This window comes from Peromyscus maniculatus, chromosome 11 (genome assembly GCF_049852395.1).
Source record: "Peromyscus maniculatus bairdii isolate BWxNUB_F1_BW_parent chromosome 11, HU_Pman_BW_mat_3.1, whole genome shotgun sequence".
NCBI lineage: Eukaryota > Metazoa > Chordata > Mammalia > Rodentia > Cricetidae > Peromyscus > Peromyscus maniculatus.
This window is the reverse complement of record NC_134862.1, coordinates 36489997-36514709: the sequence shown is the minus strand read 5'-3', so window position 1 is coordinate 36514709 and position 24713 is coordinate 36489997. Positions and strand designations below refer to the sequence as shown.

At 46.4% G+C, this 24713-nt stretch overlaps 1 protein-coding gene across 4 annotated transcripts in view; it reads left to right on the top strand.

The window, feature by feature from the left end:
- Nckap5 (NCK associated protein 5) overlaps window positions 1-24713 on the top strand; it is a 934454-nt gene that overhangs the window by 74325 nt on the left and 835416 nt on the right. Inside the window, exon 1 of one of the 4 annotated variants that reach the window (XM_076547256.1) lies at window positions 7008-7271. The exons of the other annotated variants lie outside the window; for them this stretch is intronic. The gene's annotated coding sequence lies outside the window, so the exon portion shown is untranslated. Of the gene's footprint in view, window positions 1-7007; window positions 7272-24713 lie in introns of those variants that run through there. 4 annotated transcript variants of the gene reach the window in all.

Below are 24713 nucleotides of genomic sequence, written 5' to 3'. Positions count from 1 at the left end.
CAGGTCATAGGCTGTCTTTCAAGCCTTTAGTAGAACTGTTAGATTCTGGAGGGGAAATGTATACTGAAGCAGGAGAATACTAGTTACTGAAAGAAATCCGGTGGGAAACAGATTTAAATGTGTATTCTGCAATTTTTCCTCCTCCCTCAATTGGATTCTGCCCTTCCCCAAAGGCACAGAGGACTCACTCCATCAGGTGGTCTGGGAGTGTCCTGTGAGTCTGACTGGCATGCTGTTTGCACTCAGCTCTGAGGCCACAGCATAGCTCTTTTTGGAGGAGGTAAGCGACAAGGCTGGTTCCTCGTAGAAATGGAGGCTGCATTCCTTTGGAATGAAATCTGAAGCTTGGTGGAATGTCCGCTGCCACATGTGTGCATACATGACTAGGACTTGGTTATTCAGTATTTGATGCAGGATTCTCCTTCCAATGCTTTACTATTCATGCTGGCATAGCACTTCTGTAACATGAATCTTAAAAGGTCTTATTAAATAAAAACCTGGAGCCAGAAATCGGAGTGAAAACCTGAGAGATCAGAGGAATAGGAAAAGCCACAGCTAACCTCACCTCACCAACTCTGCAGCTTCCAAAGAGACCTACTTCCTGTGTACCCACACTTATATGCCTTTCTGTTCTGCCAACTCATTTCCTCTCCGCCCAGCTACATCACTTCCTCTTCAAGCCCAAGTCTGTCACTTCCTGTCTGTCTGTATAGACCTCCAGACCTTTATGGTTATGGATTTAAGGCATTTGCCTCCATGCCTGGCTCTGTTCCCAGTGTGGCCTTGAACTCACAGAGATCCAGACAGATCCTTGCCTCCCGAGTGATAGGATTAAAGGTGTGTGTCACCACTGCCTGACTTCTATGTTTACTATAGTGGCTGGCTTTTTCCTCTGATCCTCAGATAAACTTTACTGGGGGACACAAATAAAATATCAGCACACACTTCCTTTTCAATGTTTATAATCAGCGGGCTCTGGGCTCCTGGAGACACTAAAGAATCCAGGCTTCTTGGAACAATGAGAAATCTAGTCTATGCCAGAACACAGAGGGATCTAGACTCCTTGGGACACAAGCCATCTAGGTCCCTCCAGATATGGCTCCAAAGTCACTGAAAGATCTGGACTACTTGGGAGGCAGAGGGATCCTGGCTGCTGGAGACACTGAGGGATCTAGGCTTCTAGGAACACTGTGGGATCTAGATCCCATAGGTCACTGAAGACTCTAAGCCCCTCAGGACACTGAGGGGTCCAGGTTCCTGAAGTCACCGAGTTTCTGGGCTCCTTAGGACCCCAGGAATCAAGTATCCTTGGGACATGGAAGGGTCTAGGCCCCATAGGACACCAAGGGACACTTTGGAATGCTGCTCTCTTTAGCTGGCTATGAGTCTAATCATATTCAGAGTATTTAAATAGTTTGTCTCGCTGGCCTCAGTTTCCTCTGCTATGATGAAGACAACAAGTGACACATTGAGTCATTTTAGGGTCAATTAGAACGTATCCTTGAATAAACGCATATAGAAATGCTTGAGAAATGGCCAGGGGCGGGGGTGGATAAAGGTGTAAAGGTGGATCTGGAGGCAGAAGCTGACTCCGCAGAGACGATCCTTGCGGGTCTCTGGAACTACGACGTTATCACCAGGAAGCGGCAGGTGGAGTTATTTTTCATACTTTGCAGATTTGAGTGCCATCTTTGACTTTTAGAAACTTTCCAGTTGAGTACGAAACACTTGTGTGCCCAGATTACACTAGGAGATGTCATAAAGGAAGTGAAGAGCTGGGTCTCCCTGTCATCTTTGGCCCAGCGGCCCTTGACAGGTGGGTGCAGGCCTGAGAGGACAGAAGCCATCCCCTGAGGAGGGCCTGGGAGGCAGGAGCAGAGGGTGGGCCGAGGCTCTCTACAGGTGAAGGTGATTTCTGCAGCATCAGTGGTCACCCGGCTGACACAGGTGGGGAGGGCAGGTGTCTCCCACGCTCCCTGACCTTCTCCTTAGACCTCTCTTTAGACTGAGTGGTAAGCCGTGTTGTATATTTCTATTTAATTCTTGCTTGGGGAAGTCTGATTCATGTATCTCCCAGATGACTCCAAATGCCCATTTAAACAGAATCCAGACTAAAGTCATGTCACAGACAGGCCATGAAAAAGAAGGACACAGGGCCGAGGAGACAGGTGTCTTAGTGGGTAAGAGTGCCTGCTATGGAAGTGTAAGTTCCTGAGTTCAGATCCCCAGAACCCGTGTAGAACCCTGGGTGTAGCTGCGCCCGTCTGTGATGCCAGCTCTGGTGTGGGAGTGTGTGTGTGGGGGGGACAGGAGGGGTGCCGGGGCTTGCTGGCCAATCAGCCTCGGCAAAAATCACAAGCTGCAGGTCCATTGAGAGACCTTGTCCCAAAGAAATAAGACAGGGAGCGGGGAGGAGGGAGAAGGGCATTGGCTGTGCTCCTCTGGGCTCTGCATAAACACATGTAAACATGGCCAGGCCTAGTGGCACACACTTTTAATCCCAGCACTCAGGAGAAAAAGGCTTGTTTATGAGTTTGAGTCCAGCCTGGTCCATAGTGAGTTCCAGGACAGCCAGGGCTACATAGTGAGACCCTTTCTTAAAAAAAAAAAAAAAAAAAAAAGAATGAATGAATGAAAAATAAATAAGTTGTATAAGCATCTGCATACATGTGTAGACATACATACACCTATACCACACACACACACACCCCTACATCACACACACCTACACCACACACATACACACATACACACCTAAACCCCCCCACACGTACCCACACCACACATACACACACACCTTTTTCTCTCAATAAAAAAATAAGAACATGCACGAATTACTCCCTCCCTTCCTCCCTTCCTAACTTCCTTTCTTCCCTTGTGGTTTTAAAAGCACTGCAGTCCTGAGATAGCTCCTCACTGTAGAGTAGAATCCAATCTCAGTACACTTTCCCTAGAGGACAAGAAATAGCACCCAGAACTCTATTGCAGCCACAAATTTTCCTGTGTCCCTCCTAGCCCACAGTCAGGACAAATCTCTCTCACCTGTCCGTCCCGCAGCCCCTTAGACCCAAATAAACACACAGAGGCTTATATTATTTACAAATGATATGGCCTAATGGCTCAGGCTTTGTGCTAGCTAGCTCTTACATCTTAAATTAACCCATTTCTATAAATCTATCCTTTGCCATGTGGCTTGTGGCTTGTGGCTTACTGGTAACTTTACATCTTGTTTCTCATGGCAGCGGCTGACAGTGTCTCCTCTGCTCTGTCTTTCTCCTTCCTTTCTCTCTAGTTAGAATGTCCCACCTAACCTTATTCTGCCTTACCACTGGCCAAACAGCTTTATTTATGAACCAATCAGAGCAACACACATTCACAGCATATAGAATGACATCCTCATCACTCTGTCTTCCCTTGGGGAAATTTCTAGCTCTTCTTTTTCTTGGGCTCTCCCCTCCCCCATATTGAAAAACACAGTGTCTAATCAATTTTTGACTATCCTAACTGCTTTTTAGAACCTCCAGCAGCATAGAGAATAGACAGACTTGGGTTCCATGTCATGACCCTAGGCCACTGAAAAAGTGCTGAGTTCCTCCTTGGTAATGACCCACTGACCCATTTTCCTAGCCCAGCTCTCTTAAGACTCACTGTGGGTTCGACTTTTCTCACCCTCTCTCTGGAGGCTCCATCATGTTATGGGCCATGAGCAGGAGAGGGTCAGACCTTGTATCCATACATTCTCTCACATTGGCCTGTCCAGCTTACCAGTAACTAGTCAGCCAAATCAAATATCTCTCTAATCACTTTATAAGGTGGATGGGGTCCAAGGGGCTGGCAAATTAGTTATTAAGTGTAATGGGAAGGAGTGGGTCTTTGAATCAAAACAGAATACTTAGAATCTAGCAGTTCTTCCTTTTTTTTTTTTTTTTTTAAAAAAAAAACAACTCCATCATATCCTTATATACTGTTGCTTCAAGGTAGAGGGACTACATATTCATTTAACTAGCAGTTGTGGGTTTTTTGTTGTTGTTTTTACCTTGTGTGTGTGTGTGTGTGTGTGTGTGTGTGCATGAGTGCATGTATGTGTGTGCACGCACTGGCACAAATATGCCTTGCAGTGTATATAGAGGTCAGAAGATAACCTAAGGCGTTAATCTCACCTTTGTTGTTTGAGGCAGGGTCTCTCATTATTCTTCACTGCCTATGCCAAGCTCACTGGTCCACTGAATTTTGGGAACTACCTCCTATCTTGCCCTATTTGTCTGAGATTACAGATGTGTGCTACCACATCTGGCTTTATGTGGGTCCTCGGAATCCAAGCTCAGGTCTTCACCCTTCCATGTCAAGAGCTTTGTCCTGCAAAGCCTCTTCCCAGCCCAGCTGTCAGGTCCTCACTGATCATCTGAATGCCAGGCATTTGGTAAAGAAACAGCTATGTTTTCTTGAGATGCAGTCTAGAAATTGCACCATAAATAAAACCGTTTTACTCTTTTTATTTATGTATATATTTATTTATCATGTATGTGTCTGTGTGTATGTGTGCCTGTGTGTGTACATGTATGTACAGAAGCACACTCCTATGCTAGGGCACATGTTTACCAGAGTCAGTTCTTTTTATCAACCCTGTGAGTCCTGGGAATGGAACTCAGGCAAACATTTTTACCTGCTGCTCTGTCTGGACAGCCCTCATGCTTTTATTAGATTGTCATCTCAGAAGTAAAATAAGAAAAGGTTAAAAGGCATAGAAATCATTCATAATAACACAAATGGAAGTGGTCCCCGGGGTGGAGTGGCCACACCATACACATGGAGTAAAAATACCCCGTCTTCCCACGAGTGAGTGGCCATTGCTAACAATGGACATTGTTCCCTAGTCTGGTACCGAGTTCTCCACTGCTCTCTTCCATGCTCTCTCTGCAGGGAATCACTGGCCTCTGTGGCACAGTCCCTCAGCTGGCCTCTTCTCCCACTCATGCGTGCACAACTTATTTCTACCTCCCTGGGCTTCAACCAACAACCCAGAGAACGTGCTTACGTTCATACGCTGCTGCATTTTGTGAGCGCATTTGCAGGTTCACTATGGATAAGTAGAATTGCTGGGTTTATGAGTTGAGACTCTTAGGTTCTTTTACAACTCTTCAAAAATTTTAATCGGTTAATTTGGTGATAAGGTCTATATGGAGCCCAGGCAGACCTCAACTCACGGTGCAACCAAAGACAAACTTGAACTTCTGATTCCTTTGCCTCCACTTCCAGAGTTCTGGAATCGTAGACATGCACATGCAGTGGGCTGGGTTGATGTAGTGCTGGGGAGCAAAGCCAGGCCCTCAAGCGTGTTAGGCCAGCACCCTACCAATCGAACTGTAGTCTCAGCTCTCTGCAGTTCTTTCTGTTAACATTGTATTAAAGATCTTCTAGAGGCAGATGAGACGTTTTCTTTGATTCCTACACGAAAGCGGCATATTCAAGGGTCTTGCGGCCCGCCCAAATCAATAGTCAATTGCTATTCTTGGAGAAAATAAGTTTCAGAAGTGGAATGAGCATTGACTGGAGTCAGAAAGCTAGATGTGAGGTCATTGTTTTCCAAGGCAGGGTCTAAACATAGACCCCTTTCCCCTGGGATCTCCTGCCCCCCTTCCTGTCTCCACCCTCCGCGACCTCCCCTCTGCATTCTGGTTCGGATTTCCTATGGCTGTGACTGGGCATAAACAAGTAAACAGCACTCACAAGACAGCCGCTGCTCTTAGAGACATTTCAAAGTGGAGACAAGCACACAGATGGCAAGAAAACAAACTAAAAATACAAGTGTATAAAAAGCATCCAATACATATAAATAGTGAGCCTCACTGCACCAGGCCAAGGGGGGAAGGCTGGGCGTTCAGGCATCACAATAGAGACTCAGGTTGGATGTGGAGAGCATCTCTAGGTGGAGTCTGGGGGTGGTGGAAAGCAATAAGGAGAGCCACCAGCCTCAGCTGACAGAAGAGGAGGTCAGTGAGACAAGGGGAAAACAGAACAAGGAAGCCTCGCTTTTATTTTGATGGTTGAAAGGAAGCGGGATTTACAAGTTTGTAGCCATATGTGGCAGTATATTTTACCTTATAAAATTGTGTGTGTGTGTGTGTGTGTGTGTGCGCGCCACACATGCCACTGACAGAGGACAGCTTTGTGGAGTCATTTCTCAGTACCTTGCAACAAGGTACTGAGCAACAAGTACCTTGCCTTCCCTGCTGAGCTACCTTGCTGGCCACTTTACTTTGGATTTTATTTGACTTTTAAATTTTATTTCTCATATCTTTCCTTTAAATTTCATTTAAATGTTTAGTTTTTAACTGTATTATATTTAACTTTAAATTTTTTATTTTATTTATGAGAGTGGAAGTACACCATTACAATGTTGGGGATCAGAGAAACTTTGCCAGCATTCTGCCCAGGGAGCAAACAAACAAATCACATTTTTGCAAATGCACACAGAATTTCGCCCTACAGTTTCTGGGAGCCCTTGCTTTTATTCCGAGTCGAGAAACTTTAGTCTCAGAGTTTATCGCAGAAAGTTGCAAATCAAGACAATCCGCCTGGAAGAAACGTTAGCCAGGTAGGGAGCTTGCGGTAAGACTTGCAAGGAAACTCAAGCCGTGGTTAATCCCCACGTACTTGTGAATCATCCAGCCACGCAGAGGAGTTGGAGCAGGTGGCCGCCTTGCGCTTCAAACTGTCCCCAAGCTCCAGCTTCTGCAGCCTATTCAGCGTCCACCGGGGAGAGGACCCTCTCACTTTTTCAGACCATAGAGCAGCCAAGCTCCCTCGGGCCAACTTGACTCCGTGGGGGTCACTTCACGCACGTATCACAGGAATCCATTCCCAGACACCGAATCCCCCGCAGAAGAGATCCTCTTGCCTCCCCACCCCCTCCTTTCTTTTTGACAGTCAGTTAATAAAGACTCAACAGTAAGCAGCTCCCAGTGATGTCATCTGGGACTTTGTCCATAGCGCCTGTATTTACAAGCTTGGAGCAGCCACAGAGCCGCAGCCCGGGGCTCCCAGGTCTCTGCACACTCGCCCTGGATCCCAAGCTGGACCGCTGGCTCTGCGCGGCAGATCTTCAAGAAAACCCAGAGTTCTTCCTCCAAGTGTGTTTTCGGATGTTTCGCAAGTAAACAGGATCGCTGCGGGAGGACAGCGCTGGAGAGCCGAGCGGCTGTGGGAGCTTTGCAGTTCCTGGCTCCAGGACCTTGTGATTTCCATTCACCAAAGGGAAGAGCTCACTCCAAGTAAGACTCTTGGGATTTAACCAAACAAACAAACAAACAAAAACAAGAACAAACAAAGCATAAGTCTTGTAACAGTTTCCGAACTCCGATGTTTCCAGCTTGCTTTCCGTTTAAAATGAGAAGCTGTCTGTGTATTATTGCAGGCTCTCTTGCAGCCACAAGTATGCATTTGTTCAGAGTAATTATAGTCCTCTCAAGTTGGGGTTTGGTGGGGAAGGAAGCTAGCTGCTAACAGAACTGGGAATTCCGAAGATGGGACCCCTGCTCCTAAACTAATCCTCTACTTTTGCAGGGAGTGTGGGGTGGTGGTTTATTGGTTTTGTCTTTTAAATTAAATGCCAGCGAACCAAAAGAAAACAGTTAGGTTGACCCGGGAAGGTGGGGAGGAAATTATAAGGCTTTAAAAACTGAATGTGAGTGTGTGCTTGGAGAGAGGCACCTGCTTCCTCTCGGATTCTTTTCGTGGGTTACAGATTTTAACATGAGCATGTTGGTTTTCAGTTCGTCTTATGCTGCTAAAACTTTTCCCTAGTCCCAGTTCCCCATCTCTCTCTCTCTCTCTCTCTCTCTCTCTCTCTCTCTCTCTCTCTCTCTCTCTCTCTCTCTCTCCTGCATATTTTTATCTTTCCCCCTCTTTCTTCTCCTGTCTTCTCTTTTCTCCCTTTTCCCGCTTCTCTTATTTCCTCATCTCTCTTCCCCACACTCCATACTTCATTCATTTTCAGCCATCTCAGTACTGGAAACTGCTCTGCAACTCAGGTCTTTCTATTCTGACTCCCCCACCCCCACCCCCAGAGTTATATGGAGAAATGGTGGATGCTCTGATGGACTTTCTGAGTGAGCAAGCCCGGTTCGAATCCCGCTGACAAAGTCCAGCTTTGACATCACTGTGGGTAGGCAGGATTCTCACCTTCTCTTTCACTTTCCTTGAGGCTCTTTAAACTCTCCAGGCATCTTCTGGGGTCTCATCAGGAAGAATGCATGTAGGGTGCTGCCGGTCCAGTCAGGGTCTCCCTCTCACTCAGCCTGCAAGAGGTACACAGCTCAGTGGAAGTTCTGCTTAAGCGTCTGGTGAGGTTGCCTTGCAGGGGTTTTCTTCTCTGTACTTGCTGCTGACTGCTGCCCTCCACCCCTGACAGCTCAGGACTGATTGGCAAGAAGTGGCTGTTGGCTTGTTAGCTCCTGCACGCGAGCCCCGTGACTCATTCTGGGAGACTGGCTCACTCCTGATTCAGATGCTCTGTCAGCACCCCAGGAACCTGTGAGGTGACAGCCCCTATGCCCTTCCTCTGGGCAGCTAGTGAGAAGGGTTTATTTTTCGTGGAATCCCATGGTGGTCCACCTCCTCCCTTCTTGACAGCCCCCAAGTTCTCCATCGGTGCCTGCTCAGCTTGGAGTATGTTCTGTAGAGTTGTGTTCAAGTTAAAGGATCAACTGCTAAGATTGTTCAATACCTTATCTCCACCCCTCACCCCCCATCCCCGACCCCTGCATGAGGCAAGATTAGATCTCAGGCTAGCTTTGAATTCCACATGTAGCCAAGGATGGACTTGAACTTATGATCCTCCTGCCTTCACGCCTCCCCCTCCTCCATTATAGACATGTACCACCAAGCTAGGTTTATTTGGTACAGGGGATTGAGCCCAGGGCTTCCTGCATAGGAGGCAAGCACTCTCTCAACCAAGCTATGTGTAGCCCCATCCTTCTACTTTTCTAGAATAATAACCATGACATAAGAAATCATTTGTTCAAAGGCCAAAGACCTCCAACAGAGCCCTGCCAGAGAACCCACCAGGGACTGATTTCCACACTTAATCCTGCATGCACACATGCATGGCCTTTTCAAGCTCTTGACAATTAGAACAGAAACAAAATCCACAGGTGGCACCTGTGCCTTCTTGTAGGAGCAGGATTCTGTACAGGTGCACAGATAAAGTGTGCTGGCAAATCCAGAACATTCCTGTTTTGTTTTTGGCTTTGGTTGCCTTCCTTCCTTCCTTCCTTCCTTCCTTCCTTCCTTCCTTCCTTCCTTCCTTCCTTCCTTCCTTCCTTCCTTCCTTTCCTCCCTCCCTCCCTCCCTCCCTCCCTCCCTCCCTCCCTCCCTTCCTTCCTTCCTTCCTTCCTTCCTTCCCTGGTTTTTCGAGACAGTTTCTCTGTATAGCCTTGGCTGTCTTGAAACTTGCTTTGTTGACTAAGCTGGCCTCAGAACTCACCAAGATCCGCCCGCCTTTGCCTCTGGAGTGCTGGGATTAAAAGCATGTGCCACCACCAGCAGGCTGGTTACATTTCTTAATGCCTCTGTTCCTTATCGGTTAACTAGCAAACTGTGATTACTTTAGTGGATGGCCCGAAGGCAAGAAGGGCAGCTGTGGCAGCTGAGACAGTCCAGACTGTTTTGCACAGGGCACATTGGATTCCCAGCTCTAAAGTATTCCTGCTCAACTTCCAAGTCTTCAACTTCCTTATGAGCCACTTGGAGTTCTTCCTTCTCTTTGATCGTGGGGATTTCCCCACCTTTTCATTGATTCCTCTTAACCCATCTGTCCTTTCCCTGCAGCCTGGACCTCAGGTCCCAGGATCCCATAAAGCCCACTCAGATCCAGTTTCCTTTGCTGTCTGGAACCTTCTCTCCTGGTTGTGACACCATCAGAGGGCTTCTGCAGACTTTCCAGGTGCAAGCAATGATTGGTGTGGACTATTAAAGTGTCTCCTGCCAACCTTTGCCAAAGGTGTTGGAGTTCCTGGTCACACTGCCAAATATCACCTTCTAGGGCTGGGATGATGGAGCAGTCAGCCAAGCACTTGGCTTTGCAAGCATGAGGACATGAGTTCGAGCCCCAGGACTCACATTAAAGACAAAGTCAGGCATTTAATCCCAGAACTAATGAGGTGAAGGCAGAGGTCCCTGGGACTGGTGAACCAGCCAGCCTGGCCTACTTGGTGAGTTCCAGGCCAGTGAGGGTCCTGTTTCTATTTGTTTATTTATTTTTGCTTTAAAACACACACACACACACACACACATACACACACACACACACACACACACACACACACACAGAGGTGGACTGCACCTGAGGAATGACAAGCCTAAGGTGTCCTCTGGCTTCCCTATATGTGCATGTGTGTGTGTGTGTGCGCGCGTGCACTAGCACATATGTAAACATGCAAGCATGCACACACACCATTACTTCTCACTGAAAGCAAAGCCGATGCTTTGATATCAGCAGAGTAGCTATTCAATATGGATTGCTAAGTAGAAGAGCAAAGAAATGAGCATTTTCCCTGCAGCCGACCACTCAGAGCTCTGCATGGGTTGGGAGACATTATCACATAGACGAATATAACTGAATAGATTTAAATTCTTCACAATGATTCAAGACCTGAGATGCCAGACTTCTGAGCATAAACCCAGGGCAACTTATGATAGCTGTCAGTCACCCTGCCTGCCTTCTTTTCTCTCTACCCCCTCATCTATGCAAATCATTTCCTGAGATTCCAACTCATTAGAATCCTCTCTTGAGAAGCTGGGTGGCCAAGTGATCGGGGACTTGTACCCCGGGGCTGTGCTGCCCATGTTCAAGCCCTGCTCTTTACACTTCCTGCTTTGTGGTTCCTGCTAACGTGCTAGACTTCTCTGTTCCAATATCTTGAAAATGTGAAATAGAAAAATGGCTTCTTCATAGGAGGATGAGGAAGGGCTGAATGTATAAACACAAGGCTGGGAAGATGGATTAGCGGGTAAGAAGGCTTACTGGGAAAGCGTGCAGACCTATGTTTGGATCTATACACTCATCTAAAAGACCAGGCATAGACACATGGCACCAGTAAACCGGGTGCCTGCCATGGGGGCAGAGTTAGGAGATGGCTGGAGCTCGCTGGCTGCCAGTCTAGCTCCAGGTTCAGTGGGAGACCCTGTCTCGAGGGAACAGGTTAGAAAGTGATAGAGCACAACATGCAACATCCTCCTCTGGCCTTCATGTATGAGAACCAGTGTGTGTACTCATGAATGTATGTGTGCATATACCACATACACACGTGCTGCATTTAGACAGATCCATACTTAGACATATGTGTGTGTGTGTGTGTGTGTGTGTGTAGTGTATTAACATAGCTTCAAAACTTAGCACACATGCAACACATCGCACTCATGTAGTTAGAAATTCCTTGGTTGCTACAGATGGAGCTCACAGTTCAGATACCAGGAGCTGCTATCTGGTGGCAGAATGTTTAGACCTGTGTGTTCACTGGTGCTGCTCCACATTCACCCTCCTGCAGCTGGCCTGTGGCACTTTCTTTTGCATCCAGTTTATCTCTAGGCATTTGTACTTTTCATCCTTTCCTCCCTCCTGTACCTCGGCCAGGGGTCCCATGGACCACAGACCAGGGTCAGGGCGCTCATTGGTTTGCCCTTCAACCTCTCATCCCACCTCCCAGAACCTGAGGTCTGCTATGTCTGTTGCTGCCTGGAGTAGATTGTGTACTAAGCACGTGAGTGAACATGGCTCCCCAAACTCCTTCCATCTCACCCCCATCTTCAGTCTGGCCTTTTCTCATGATGCCATCTTGGAGCCATTTCTAGTGTCCCGGGACTTCATGCTCAAGTCCTGCCTGCCCTCCCCACTTCTGGGAGAAGTCCGTAGTCTTTCAAATCGTCAGCTCTTCTCTCTGACCGTGTTTCTGTCAGATAAGTGATCACGTGTGGCGGGATTCTGACTGAATGCTTTCAGAATGTTGAAATTCTATAGCCTCGTTTAAAATGGTTGTGATGTCTCAGTGTTACGAGTACTTGCTGCGCTTCCAGAGGACCTGAGCTTGGTTCAAGCATCGAATCAGGCAGCTCACAACCACCATTAGCTACAGCTCCTTGGGATTTGATGCCCTCCTCTGGCCCCCGTGGGCAAATGCACTCACGTGTACATCCCCACACACATAGCATAATTAAAAACAAGTATTTTAAAAATGCACAATTAAAAATAAAATAAGTCTTTTACAAATCTTTTATTTACACTCCACCTTTACCACTGGATTCTAGTGAGTTTGAGGTTGAACTCATGAACTGAAAAAATGTGATTTAGTGTATAACCCAATACCTCACCTAGTCCCTATCAAAGGATAACAAAAAAAGGCATAAATGCACAGTTGATGGTCACTGTAACAGCATATTAAACTGTTCCTTTCCTACAAGCATGACCGAGTGATTACCCTGCAAAGCCCCAACTGCTTACTATGTGGAATCTCATGAATATTCTTACCTGAACAGCCAAAGGAACAAAAAAAAACCAAAACAACCTGAGGTTCCAAAAAGCTAAGTATTGTGTACAGGACATATGGGTGAAAAGAAGAGTCAGGATTCAAACCTGCAGTTCACACTCTTCACTCTTCAGTGTGTCTCTTTGTGGGTGCACAGGGCTGATTGTCTTAAGGGCCTTTCCAGGAATGCAGTGTGGGTCATTCACATTTGACCTAGACCAACTGTCCTGGAACACTGATAAATCAGATGAACACATCTGAGTGCCAGCCAAATGAGCCAGTGACATGTTCTTTCTTCAGAATTATCTGGAGCCAATGCCCAGCCCTCTGGTGGTGTGTGTCACCACAGCCAGGTGTCACATGCACCGTGGGTCAGGGTGCCCATTGGTTTGCCCTTCGACCTCTGTGTGTCACGGGGCAGGCCCCTGTTTACTATTACTCAGAGATAAATCTGCTTGGATTAGCCCAACTTCAGGGCTCTGAACATCAAGCTCACTTACGTTCTTGGTTTAAGTGTTTATAGGCTCAGCTTGGTCAAATGATAGCTGAGGGATCAGATTAAAAGGTAAAGTTGTAAGTAGTCCTTGGACTTTCCATTGGTCCCTAGACAAGTTTCACCAAAGAAGTAGTACTTTGTGGAAGTCTATTTTTCATTTTTGAGAGACAACTTCTTGTAGCCTAGAATGGCTTCAAAAGATGCCATGTAGCCAAGGATGATCTTGAACTCTTGATCCTTTTGCTTCTAACTCCCTAATTCTGGGATTGCAAGTCTGTGTACACCACCACACCAGTCTCCGGTGTGCTAGAAATGGAATCCAAGGCCTCATGCATGCCAGGCAAGCGCTCTTCACACTGAGCTCCACCCCCAGAATGCAGTTGTTATTTCATGCACATACAAAGATGCAGAAGCCTATCTGTCTATCTGTTTAGCTGTTACTCCATCCATATACATTTCTGTTAGGTATGTGCCTTGAAGTGGACTTGGTAAAAGCCAGCAAGAATTAGAAAGGACACCCAGCCATTTCCTTTCCCCTAAACAGTGCGTCAGAAGCTTCCCTGAGTGGTAGTGTTTCACCTGAGACTTGGATGTAGTTTGTCAGGGTGCAAAGTTGGTTTGGGATGATGGAAACTGGTCTTTCTTTCTTTGATTGTTTTTTAGATAAGGTCTCAGGGAGCCTGTCCTTGCTTCAAACTCACTGTCTAGCTGACGATGACCTAGAATTGCCGATCCACCTGTTTCCACCTCCCAAGTGTAGAGATTATAGGTGTGCACAACCACGCCCCATGTATGTTCAATACCATGCTAAGGGATTGAACCCAGGGCCTCAGGCATGCTAAGCAATTGTTCTACCAACTGAGCTACATCTCAAGCCTGTGAAAATAGATGTAAACAGCCAGAAAGGTTTAGACTGAACACTGAGAAAGTCACTGGACTGCTTATACATAAGTGACCTGACAGGCGTATTTTTTCTTCCTCCTCTAATCTTACAAGGTTTAAAGCCTTTGGAATTTCAGGTTCCCAACTGTACTTCCTTTGAACAGATGAAAGACTAAATCTCTTGGGTGCCCAGAGCATGCCCCACACGTTTACCATGCCTCAAAACATACTTGACTAGCAAACTGTGCCGGGTCAGTTTGGGAACCTCAATTACACAAGGTAGTTCCCCGTTGTTCCCTAAATTAATCTTGGCATTTTTTCAGAGTAAGAAAACTGATCTCTCCTCTTAGAAATAAACATTATTGGATTAGTGAGTCCTTTGAATCAACTTTGGATGCCCTGTGAGAACCCAGTGGACTGAGTTCAAGATGAAAGTCCCAAGCCCATTTTGGAGCATAAGCCCAGATAATAACACGGCCTATGAATATGATGATGCTGAATGAAAGGAGAGCTGTTTATTTCTGAAGTGTGGGAACAAGTGCGACTGTCAAATGCCCGTCTGACAAACTGCCCCACAAAGAGTGCGTGCTTCATTTGGCAAATTGAACCTGGAAGCGTAGAACTGATCCGGGCCTGTTCAAGCGATACCCCAAATCATTCTGTTGTCAGTGTTGACTGGTTTTAGACACTTTAAAAATCAACGTTGTGGCCCGGGGTTGGGGGAGGTTGGCTCAGTGGGGGATGCAATTGTCATATAAGCCATAGGACCAGAGACTGAATCACCAGAACCGGCATACATGCCAGGCAAGCATGGTGTCCCACCTCTAATTCAGCTTCAGAAGGTGGAGGCCGAATCCTGGAGCAAGCTGTCTAGGGAGACGAGCCCTCGTGGTGAGCTCTGGGTCTGACTGCAAGACCTTGCCTCATGAGTAAGGTGGAAGACTGATGGAGGACGAGTTCTCATATCCATCAGGTTTTTCCACACACATGCACACACATGTACCCATGTCCCCGTGAACACGCCCACCTAGGTGTAAGTATGAAGGGAGATAGCCGACTTAGAAATTCTGAACTGTTTTTGTAGCCACACACTTTTATTGCACGGGAATATCAGAACTAAGTGGAGGTGCTTCCATGATGAGGTGGAGAGATGCTGCAGGGCTTACGATGTTTGAGTCTTGTAGGCCATCACCCGTCCCTCCACACCCCATTCCTCTGGCCTGTTCCTGAATGACAGTCATTTTCAGCTGCTTTTCTCCCATTAAAAATTGTTGTTTTATTAACATATATTAATTATACATGACAATGTTTTTCCTTCCACTCCTGCTGTTCCCCTCCTCTTCTCAACTAGCCCCCATCTACCTTTATCTCTCTCTCTCTCTCCATGTCTGTCTGTCTGTCTCTCTCTCTCTTTCTCTTTCTCTCTCTCTTTCCTTTTTTCTTTCTTGGGGGTGGTGGGGTAAATGAATGAGTTTCATTAGGGTTGCTTACAGGAATCTATAAGCAGGTTACTACTTGGGCAACTTATCAGTGTTTTCACCACCGAAGAAAATGTCTCTCCAGCCACCAGTGACCATTAGTTGCCTATAGATCCTTGGGAATAGGAGGCCTCTTGAGTCTCTCCCTAGTCCATGATGGAATTTCAACAGACCCAATCGTGTGGTGATATTTCCAGGCAGCGCTTCTTTATCAGAGTTCTATGTCAAATTATTTCCAATTATGATAGATAACAATACATCTTTCCCCCTCTCTCCCTGTGCACTGGTGTGATTTCATCCCAGTTTTGCCCAAAATCTATTTAGTGCTGACTTTGATCATGTTTATAAGTATAGCCATCCTTTAGTGTCCCCTGGGGACTGGTCCCAGTGAGACAGAGGCAGAAATAGACAGACAGACAGGTGTGGAGGTGCCCACAGAGGCCAGAAGAGAGCATCATATCAGATCTCCCGAAGCTGGAGTTACAGGTGGTTGTGAGCCACCCGATGTGGGTGCTGGGACAGCAAATGTGCTTTAGCGGCTGAGACACCTCTGCAGCCCCCTTTATTATTTGTAAAAAGATTACTATGTTGTTTATTACTATTCTGTGTGCATGGGGGGGGGGGTATGCGCGCGCGCGTGCGCGCGCACACACACACTTACTAGCACATATGATGGCATGCCTGTGGAGGTCAGAGGTCACTTTATGCAGTCACTTCTGCTGCCTTTACATGGGTTCACAGAATCTCGTTCGAGTCACCAGACGTGTGTGGCAAGCGCCTTTACCGGCGGAGTCATCTTATCAGCCTTTCCCAAATGTCTTCTAACGCCTGGTCTTTCAATCTGCCGACGTAGAACTTGGAAACAGAAGGATCACTCTATTATTTATTGTGGCGCCAGATCATTTATTATGGTCACATTTCCTTTCTATTAAACAAATCTCCCTAAGTTATTACTTGCACACGCTCACTGCTGCTCCGTTCACAGTAACAGAGAAATGGAGCCAGTCTAGATGGCCCTCGACAAATGAGTGGATGATAAGAATGCGGCACATATACCCCATGGAATTTTATTCCGCTGTAAAGACAAATGGAATCATGAAAGTTTCAGGGAAATGGATGGAGTTGCAAAGTATAATATTAAGGGAGGTGACCTAAGCTCAGAAAGAATGGAGCCAAATACTCTCCCTTGCTTGTGCAAAATTTGAAAACTGTGATTAGTTGCCTCGTTTAAAACAATTCACTCAGTTTCCCGACTCTGGCTAACTGCTGCTCAGAGACCCCTCTGACAAATGTGTCAGAGATACCCCCTTTAAAGCCATTCTTCCCATGAAATAGTCCAAGTCACCAGAGACGCTTTCCTGTCCCTCGACTGTTGAAGGGGAGAGGTTAATCATTAATTGTGCCAAATCGGGAGTAATTTGAAATGCCTGCTTCGCATGTGTCTTTGTTCTGGTTATATTCAATTACTCACATTTGAGTAAACAGAAGAGATCTAGCTTATTGGAGTTGGCAAATAACATTCCTATTTGTTCCTGTGGTGCCATAAATGCTCAGCACCTTCTTAATGTAGGAAAGGTCCTTCTTCCTGAGTCCCTCTGACATCTAGAACAGTCTCATTAGAGGGAGGCAAATGGCAGACATGGAGCAATGTTCTGTGAACAGATCCATGGATGTCCTGCTCAAAATGACATCTATTTTCCACATTCTCCCTTTCCCCTCTCATCTGTACTTCTAGCTCAGGAATGTGAGGTGCTTTATAATTGGGACTATTCAAAATAGTTTACATAAAGTCCAGGAAAAATCTTACATGTAGACAGTTTTTATAGGCTGCCAGTAGAGGGCCGTGTTAAACTGAGTAACAGCTTCTCACAGGCATGCCAACTGCCAATCATGACAGCTACCTGTTAAAGAAGTCATTGTTTTTTGAGAATGCCTAATGAATTGCAGTAAGATTACCCAAGTGATTTTTAAAGTACATTGTATTTCTTTGTATGTGGAGCGAGGAGACATCTAAGTTTTCATCTTCATTGCTTTCTTAGTACAGAGTTGGAGAATCAGATAGATCATTAAAAACCCATCAATCAAGCCAGGGCTTTGGATACCTCGTCATTAAATCTATAGGATGTTTCTGCTGGAGTTGGGGTGTGGGGAGCTCTGAGCCTGCTAGTATTGGCTGCTGAGTGTGGAGGAGGAAAAGGACAGTTCTCCTATCCTAGACACGGGCTAACCTTGCTTCTTACAGTGAGGTCAGCTCTGTACTGCACAGAATCCCCCCGCACAGCCGACCCGAGTCCTGCACTCTGTGGCTAGTCTGGCACTCCGTGGCAAGGCTCTTTCTGAAACAGAGAAGAGGTTTAATGAGAGCACACAGCAGACAGTCTTCTCCATCCCCAGCTCTTCTGGCGAACATAGCAGCCAGGAAAGAAAACTGACTGCCAGAGTCATTCAGTGTACACTGCAGAACTATTCTCTTCCTCCTCACTGGCCTGGTTCCTGCTCCTCTTACCGGATTAGGAGTCTCTCTTCTCCCAATTCCTCCTCTTGGGGTGCAACTTACTTAGGAAAGCTCTTTCTATTTCTCATGCTCCTTACCAGCTCTTAGTGACTGTTTGCCACAGCACTTACCACTAGGGCAATTAAACATCTGGTGGACTATTGATCAGGAAGGTCCCTCCAGGGAGGTGAGACCTTCCATGGAAGCGATGCCTCTGTGTGTGTCTTCTAGTTTGATATTAAACATAGTGCCCAGAGCACGGACCTGTGTTCATCTAGTCACTGAATATTTGGGAGCTACCCTCTGGATTGTAGATTGGCACATCCTCCTCTTTAACACTTATGGAAAACATTCACTTTTTTGCCTCAGACCTTGATGGTCAAAGCTACTGGTGTTCCAAATGTCTGCCTACGGGCTTGAGGCACAAAGTCATGGCATTGTTCTTTTATCTAACTTTCAATGAATGGGCAAGTGTCTCTTGATTTCCAGTCGTCATGGTGTTTATCAAACAGGAACTCTGGAAGTCTGAGGATCAGCGAATAAGCAAATGGGCATGGATTTATTTTGCTTCTCTTTAAATGATTTTTTTCAGGGTGTGTGCCTGTGTGTGTGTGGAGGTGTGTGTGTGTGAGCTCATGCCACAGCCCACATGTAGAGTGACATGTGGACATTTGCTGGACAATTTGCTGGAGGGAATTCTCTTTCTCAGAGTCAGATGGTCAGGCTGGGCAGCAGGTGCCTTTACCCAGGGATCCTGCTCAGCAGCGGTTTTAAAGAAGTTTTTACTCCTTCCTTCCACTCCAGCCCCTATCTCCCTCTCTCTTTTCTCCTTTCCACCCTTCCTGTCTTCCTCCCTTCTTTTTCTCCCACTCGTGGAAGGAGGAGAAGACCCAGAAAGATGCCTTCAGCTGACTCCTGAGTCCTTTCACGTCTCCTCGGTTAGGTTGGACGTTTCCTGGAGGCCTGTAAATTGCCAATGCTGCCTTCCTGAGATGGCATGCAGTACTCAAGATGGACCTGCTAACAGAGTTAAAGTGATGGAGATCACGTGACGATAGATCTGGTCCCAAAGACACTTACCCTTTGGCTATCCATGGGTTCCATCCTGCGTTCTGACTTCTTACTCTTGGTCAGCCAACAGACCTCGTTGAGTTTGGTTCCCTTATCCTCTAAGTGCAGCGACGCACACAGTGACCTTATCAAATGTCTCTGAAATGTTTACAAGGCCCTGTTGTGTGTGGGTTGTCTCCTCATCCAGTCCTCACAGCAACCGCCTGAGGTAAACACTGTGGTGAATGTCATTGGGAAAAACGAGGAAAACCAGGAAGCCGAGGGCTTCGTTTGTTTGAAATTACACAGTGGGACTTTGACCCAGGGATCCAGACGTTATTACCTCCTTGTGGGAGAGTTTCCCGGGAGGAATGAGTAAGGTACTCCCAGTACATGTGCAAAAGCAGACCCAGTTGCACGTGACCTTGGCTGTCTTTGTTGGCTCCTTGTCACGGAGGACTTTACGCCCTTGTAGGTAGAAGACAGAAGAGGTGATGTCAGTGGTATGTGGCCCAGTGTGTGTGTGTGTGTGTATGTGCATGTGCGTGTTGCGTGTGTGTGTGTGTGTGTGTGTGTGTGTGTGTGTGTGTGTACAAGTGTATGGGAAGGCCCGAGGTCAGCCTCTAACATCATTCCTCAGTTTCTCTCTACCTTCTTACTTAAGATAAGGTCTCTCCCTTGCCTGGAACTCACCGATGAGGCTATGCTGGCTGTTAACAAGCCCCAGAATATGTTTGTCTTCCGCTCCCTAGCACCACGATTATAATCATGCACCTTCACACTTAGACACGCCCCCCCCCCTTTTTTGAGACAAGGGCTTATGATATACTTCTGGCTAGCCTGGAATTCTATGTAGACATGTTGACCGTCAACTCACAGGGATCCACCTGCCTCTGCCTCTGAAGTACAGGGATTGAGGCATGAGCAACTGTGTCCTCTTCTGTTTTGTTATTTTTAAATATTTTTGTAGTGGATAAAAAAACATCTTTATTAAAAATATCGAACAGTTCTTCTTCTTTGCCTTTCACTGTGGATCCTGGGGGTGGAACTCAGGTTCTCATGCTTTCAAGGGACGAGAGGCTCTTTACCAACTGGGCCATCTTCTGAGCCCCAGGGAGATTAGTTAATCCTCACGTCAAATGTCAAGAGTTCTGTTTACTCAATGTTTTGGCACAAACAAGTATTCATAGTCCAGAACAGCTGCCAAGAAAACTGCCCTCCATGCCCCTGGCTTGCTGAATGCTCCTGTACGGTCCTCACTATACTTCACTGTGTTCCTTGTTCAGCACATGGCTTTTGTGTGCACAGTGCCTCTGGCTTTTTAATCTCCACAGTCTGTACGAGAAAACCACCCAACCCTGTGGTCTCCAGTGACGACAGAACTGCCTGTGACAAGTGCAGAGTCTGGGGCTGAGAGATGGCTCAGCAGCTCAGAGCTTGCTGCTCTTACAGAGGACCCCAGTATCGCCCCCATTACCCGCAGCTCACGATGACCTGTGTCTCCGGCTCCAGGGGACGTGATGCCATCTTCTTGCTTGCATTGACTCCTGAACATGTATGTGCATACATCCACACACGAACATATAAATAAAAATAAAGGCTTAGAGTGTAGCCAGGTTGTAGGGTAAGGAGGGTTCATATGTGCCTGGATGCTTTGGATGGGGTCTTCACTGGATTCTTCATCAGGCCTTCCTTGTATCATCTTTCCTAGCTGCTCTCTACCTCCCACAGATCTCTCTTTAATCCACTATTTCTGGTCAGTCTCTCTACTATTCCCCCACACACTTCCTATCTCACATGCCTCTTTTCTTCTCTGTCTGTTTGTTTTGGTGTGCCTGTGTGTGTGTGTGTGCGTGTGTGTGTGTGTGTGTGATGTATGTGTATATGTGTGCGAGATGTATGTGTGTGTATGTGTGATGTATGTGTATGTGTGTGTGAGATGTATGTGTGTGTGTATGTGTGTGTGTGTGTGTGTGTGTGTGTGTATGTGCATGCGCACTTGTGCCATGGTGTGAGTGGAGGTCAGAGGACATCCTCAGGTGTAAGTCCTGGCCTCCCACCTTCTTTGATACAAGGTCTCTTGTTTACTATTGTGTATCCCAGACTACCTAGCTGCCAAGCTTCAGGTCACACGCCTGTGTCTGCCTCCATTTACCAGAGTGGAAGGTGGTTAGTCGGTGTTTCCCAGTGGAACAGGGGTCTGAAGGAGAGGGCACGTCCCTGTGTTTTCCGTCTTTCCAGAATCCCAGAGGCGTAAGGGTGTCTTTACAATGCAAATCCTGTTAAAGAACACAGTCCAATTCCAGGTCAGAGGAAGAGAGGCCCCAAAGGCACAGCCAGCATGGAAGTGGGGTGTAATCTGGAGAGAGAGGGTTGAGCACCCCTGCTTGTAAAATCCCGACAGGAGACATCTGTAGGGTCACGGGATCATGCAGCCCCATCTGCAGAGTGAATGGAAAGATCAGAAGGTCTGGAGGTCACCCCCATTCTGTGGTGCTGTCACCCATAATCACACAATGATTGCAGGCCCCTCTCAACCCACAGCAACAATCAGGGCAGCAAGAAGTGAAACTCCTCTCCACCTGGACAGTGGGTTCAAGGCTGGATGGCATGCGTGAGTATCTTGGGGACCCTAGGAGTGTCTGTGATCCCTGGAAGTACTCTGTTTTCTCAGAATTCCAAAGTGAGTCCTCACTGCACAGGGCTGTATTCTCTGGTGACAGATGTTAGAGGATTGCCTTCCAATGGGTGTTTCTCCCCAGCATCTAATTATAACCTCCACAGAAGATTAACAGATGTTATAATTGTCTCTCCCCTTTGATTAAATAGTTTCTGCATGAGTGACAATGCTTAGATTTTCCTTCTCTGTCTTGCACAATCTTTATAAAGAACTGACATGTGTCTTCAATTTTCTGCAGAGAGTTCCTCCATAGGCTTGGTAAGAATCTTTATATAGAGAGGAAAAACTCAGAGTGAGATAGACTGAAGCATGAGTTATAAAAGCAGCCAGGGAGCCTGGTTCCTGGCTTTTCTTTCTGTGGCTCATCTGTGCAGGAGACTGGTGCCTGCCCATGAGTTCGCTAGGAGCAGCTGTGTGAAGTGTAAAGGAAGATTGAACCAACCTTGCATACCAGTTAAAGATACAAGATGCCATGTATTCAAAGAATGTAAGCAGAGAGAAAACTGTCACTTGTGATGCTCTTGTGACTCTGAAGATTGTTTTTGCATTTGTTTTAAGGTAAATTAGAAGCTATAAGCTTTATGAACATTAAAAATAAAACCATGAAGTTAAGGAGTTGGCTCAGTCTGTAAAGTGCTGTCTACAAGAACGTGCTTGTAACCTCAGTACTGGGAGAGACAGGAATTCCTTTGGCTTGTCTAGCTGATCAGTAAACTCCAGGTTCAGTGAGAGTCTCTGTCTAAAAACTTAAGAGGAACAGGGAGATTGTAATTAGATGCTTGGGAGAAACATCCATTGGAAGGCAATCCTCTAACATCTGTCACCAGAGAATACAGCCCTGTGCAGTGAGGACTCACTTTGGAATTCTGAGAAAACAGAGTACTTCCAGGGATCACAGGCACTCCTAGGGTCCCCAGGATACTCACGCATGCCATCCAGCCTTGAACCCACTGTCCAGGTGGAGAGGAGTTTCACTTCTTGCTGCCCTGATTGTTGCTGTGGGTTGAGAGGGGGCTGCAATCATTGTGTGATTATGGGTGACAGGACCACAGAATGGGGGTGACCTTTGGTGCTGGCACATGACACTTATAAAAAATCCTGAGAAAAGCAAAGTGATTGCACAAAGATATGGTACAGATAACAATCTGTTGTGTGATCTATTCCTGGGGATATGTAAAGGTTTTTTCACTTCAGATCAGGATCTGACAGCAGACTAAAGTAACCATACCACACTACCAAAACCCAACTTGGAGAGCAAATGAGATTTTTAGAGCTATTTAAGAGTGTTGGTGATGGGGTTATTTATAGGAACATGGATAACTCCATCACCCAAAAAGCAACCCCAGCATGGGTGACAACTCCTAAAAGCTGGAACCCTGGCACGTTCTGCCTAACTTTCAGGTAGCTCAACAGGTGTTGGAATCTCCTCTCCTCAGCAGTTCTTACTGCTTATATAATCTTACAAGGGGAGGGGCCTGAGAATCTGGTTTCAGGAATTTCCTGAAACTTTGGTTGTTTACTTCCTGAATCATAAAGAATCTCCCTTAAGACTTTTTCCAGTCTTAATGAACTTCCTTCCAGGATGGACTGTTTCAGGTCAGAGGAAACTGCTCTGCAATATACTTGTAGGACGACCAAGAACAGAAGTGACATTTCTACAAGGCTCCCTAGAGCGCCCTCAGTGTCAGGACCTCTGATGCTGCCTTCTGCATGCCTCGACCACTGCAGATCCTCTCCGGTTCAGCTGCTCTTCATTAATCTTCCTCTACTGTAACTTAGGGTCACTCTTCCTAGTTAATCTGTGATTGGTACCTCAGTCACTAGCCCACGGCACCTGGTATCAGCCAGGAACACCTCTGCTGTTACCCTTGCCAGTTCCTCATCTTATCAGAGGAGCAGCATATCCCAGACTTGGCAAAGAGTTGCTTTGGGTCAAATTCCATAGATCATATCTTTTATCTTTCTCCTTCCTGGTGTATGATTATGGGGGAGCAGAGGTTGACCTGTGATGTCATCCCTTAGGTGCTTCCCACCTTGTTGATTTTTTTTTTTTTTTTGAGACAAGGTCTCTCGCTGGCCCCAGGCTCGTTGGCCAGGAATCCCCAGAGATCCTCCCATTTCAAGCCCTAGGAGTGCGAATGCATGCCATTATATTCAGATCTTTTTAAAAAATATGTGGGCTCTAGGGAACAGAACTCAGATCTGCACTCCATTTTTCTTTCTTCCTCTTACCAATTGAGCAACCACCACAGCCTCATTTTCACTTTGTTCTGATGAGATATTAGTTCATGATTCCTATGTAAAAACATGAAAAAAAATGTGCCAGTGCCAGGCATTGGCCAGAGAGCCTTTGAACATATTTGCACATCATCTCTTTTTCACTTTCCTGACACCGATACTTGTGCCTGAATATTTTATAAACAGTGCATCGTTTGGGTATTCTGTATATTTGTACTTTTTCTTTCATTCTTTCAACTCTGCTTCCTACTTGCTGGAAAGCCTCACTCCATGGTGAACCCTACGATTCATCCTCTGGTTGTACATGCACCCCAGGTGTATAGTTGTGGATAGCTAGCCTGGTGGGGTGAAGGAAGCAGGACTGGTTTTATCAGCATATATTCACTCTCCATAGCGCTATGTTCTGTGAGGATGTTTTCACACCAGTACCTTAATATATGTTGAACGTATTCTGGACCCCTATTCCTTCTCCTCTCCTTTTCCCCAGACCTCTCCCTCCCATTAGTCCCTTTCATTCCCTCCAGACAATTTCACTTTTAATTTCATGCCATAGATTCATTGTTGCTGGAGAGCTTCTCTCCAGATCCCACCAAGCCCCAAAGTCCCACAACCCACGTATAAAATAATCACTCAGACGCTTATATTACTTATAAACTGTATGGCCATAGCAGGCTTCTCGCTAACTATTCTTATATCTTAAATTAACCCATTTTTTATAAATCTATACCTTGTCACGTGGCTTGTGGCTTACTGGCATCTTTACATGCTGCTTGTCCTGGTGGTGGCTGGCAGTGTCTCCTCCTCCCTCTTCCTGTTCCCTCAATTCTCCTCTCTCCTTGTCCTGCCTATACTTCCTGCCTGGTCATTGGCCAGT